The sequence below is a fragment of the Babylonia areolata genome, chromosome 1 (assembly GCF_041734735.1).
Source record: "Babylonia areolata isolate BAREFJ2019XMU chromosome 1, ASM4173473v1, whole genome shotgun sequence".
Lineage (NCBI taxonomy): Eukaryota > Metazoa > Mollusca > Gastropoda > Neogastropoda > Buccinidae > Babylonia > Babylonia areolata.
The window spans coordinates 50,805,563-50,808,709 of NC_134876.1; positions in this window are offsets into that span (position 1 = coordinate 50,805,563).

Genomic DNA, 3,147 nt, shown 5'->3' on the forward strand with positions numbered 1-3,147 from the left:
ACGCATACACACAAACATACACATACACACACACACACACACACACACACACACGCACACACACACACGCACACACACACACACACACGCACGCACACACACACGCACGCACACACACACACATACACATACACACACACACACACACACACACACACACACACACACACACACGCACGCAAATGAAGCAAGCAAACAAGCAAACAAACACAATTGTTGCACCTGCAGAAATCCCACCGCAGCAGGAACATTGAAGGAGGCAGCTTCCTGCTTTGTCTGGATCTGTTTACTGAAGCTGGAAGTGCTGTGAAGTATCTCTCCACGTTCTGCTTCAGCACCAAGGATAGCACTGGCAGGCGATCGATGGTGTTTGCCATGTGTGGCAAACGGAGGGGGAGTGTGCCGGTGGGGGTGGGGGTGGGGCTTGGGAGGTGGGGGTGGAGGCGAGGTAGAAGGGTGAGAGAGAGAGAGGTGGTGAGGGTGGGGGTAGTTTTGGGTGGGTTGAGTTACGCGGCAAGGAAAGAGGAGGCACTTGGTCGTTGTGCTTATATATATATATATATATATATATATATATATATATATATATATATATATACCCAGTCGTCCATGCCCTTCACAACTACAATACCAACACCAACAACAGTAACAACAGCAATATAGCGACACTGTCAACAACAAACGACATGGCTTAAATAAATGACCGCAACACATCGACACAGTCCTCTAGCATTGATTACAGAGTAATTTCCCTTCTTTTTACTATCTGCACCAAAACGTTTGCAAAATAAATAAAACTTCCATGCTTTGCAAAAGAAGTTCCTGTTTGAACAAAAAATGATAATAATGACTGCTCTTGTTGTTGTGTCAGAATATCAGATCAAAGTGCCAAGTTTAGAGAATACAAAAAATATAAGTATAACAGCTTCTTTAAAAAAAAAAAAATTGTGCCCATCCCAGAGGTGCAATATTGTTTTAAACAAGATGACTGGAAAGAACTGAATTTTTCCTATTTTTATGCCTAATTTGGTGTCAACTGACAAAGTATTTACAGAGAAAATGTCAATGTTAAAGTTTACCACGGACACACAGACACACAGACACACACAGACAACCGAACACGGGTTAAAACATAGACTCACTTTGTTTACACAAGTGGGTCAACCCCCCAAAAACAACAACAACAACAACAACCAAACAAACAAAAAACAAAACAAAACAAAAAAAACAACAACAAAAAAACAAAAACGAGAACTGAAAAAAGCTAGAACATAAAAGCCCAAAGCTGTAATTTGCAAGGAATCCACATATCGAAAGTGTTTGGAACGGATTTGTATCAGAAGACTGCTGTTTATTCGAAATACATTAACGCCCTGAAAAAAAAAAAAAAAAAAAAAAAAAAATTCTTCAAGGTTCAATTTACGCAATTCATATTAGGCTTAGAGAAAAGGGGAAACTGATTCAAGCGAACTGATAAAACGCGAGAAGTTCGTATAACTTGTTTTGAATCAACTAACAATGTTTGTTAAGTGTCGGAGAGGTTACAGAATCATGTGTTTAACACTACAGCAAGTTGTCAAAATACATATGGTTTGGACTCAGGCTGTGGATGTTGTTGTTGTTGTTGTTGTTCAAGCGTGTTTTTGTTTGCTTGTTTGTTAATTAAAAATTACTCTCATGATTGTTGTTTCATGTATTAAGAAAAAACAACGATTATGTTGTCATCGTTTTCGTCGTTGTTGCTGTTGTTTACGCACGTTGTTTTATCATCTCATTATTGTTTCATCTTAATTTGCTTATAACGTAAAAGGACGACATTGTCGTCGTTGTTTTTTGGTACTTATTCGACTTGTAATTGTTGCTGTAGCTGTTGGTGTATACGTTATTTATTCTATTTTCTCATGATCGCTTTATCAGCAGAGAATCAAGTCTTTTTTTCAGTTATTTTGTTGTTGTGTTTGTTTGTTTGTTGTTGTTTTTCCATTAATATCGTATGACGGAGAGAAAGGGTTAACCACTCTGAATATGTTCATGTGTATATGCATGAATTCACGTACGGGTATCTGCTCCCATTTGGTGGTAAATATATATATATATATATTTTTTTTTTTCTGTTGCATTCTCCTGTAATTATTCTGCTATCATATTTCTGTCACATCTACGGTGTGTTCATCTGTGGCTTAGAATTTCCAGGTGTATTTTTGTCATTATGCATTTTCTATCATATATACATGCTAATCAAGCCTTGTTGATTCTTGTTGGGGAAGGGAAGGTTGGCAAGGGATTAAGACGCTTTATTGCTCAATTAATATGATTCAGCAACAATTGGCTGCAGGCCTATAAAGCTTACAGTGCCACCACGTGCCTTTCTTTCACAGTGGTAACCATTGACGACACGTCCAGACTGACAGATGACGATCTGGAGGACGTCATCAATTTCAGCGTGCCGGAAAACGTTTCCTCGTCGACCATCTTCACGCTGAACCGAACTATGTTGGTCACCGAACTCGTCGAAGAAGGTAGAGACTGTTATCTATTCATTAGTTTATATCTAATATATATTTATTTGTGTGATTTTTGTGTGTGCAAAAGTGATCAGTTTTTGATGATTTTTCATGATTTAGATTTTGGATAGATTTGGATTCTTGAACATATCTTCTATCATATTCATAAGTGTTTTGTTGTTTGTTTGTTGTTATTTTTTTTCCACTGTAAACATTGTTTGACCGCCCTTGTGATTCGTTTCCATAGGAACGGGTATTCACAGAACTCTAAAATAACATTTTTTGTGATCCACAAGTGATGATAGATTTGGTAGACAACAAAAAAATGGTTAAAAGTTGAAGAGAAAAAAAGTCATTATTTGACTGTAGTGTCTGGCCTGAATAATTCGTTTTTATATGTGTATTTTTTTGTACGAATGTATGGAAGTATTCATTATTCTTTGCATTTTTCTTTGTCTTACTTTTCTTTTTAACTGTTTGTGGGCACACTATCGTGTTGCCTTCTATTTGGTTGGGTGAATGTGTGTGTGTGTGTGTGTGTGTGTGTGTGTGTGTGTGTGTGTGTGTGTGTGTGTGTACGTTCGTGCGTGCGTGCGTGCGTGCGTGTGTGTGTGTGTGTGTGTGTGTGTGTGTGTGTGTGTGT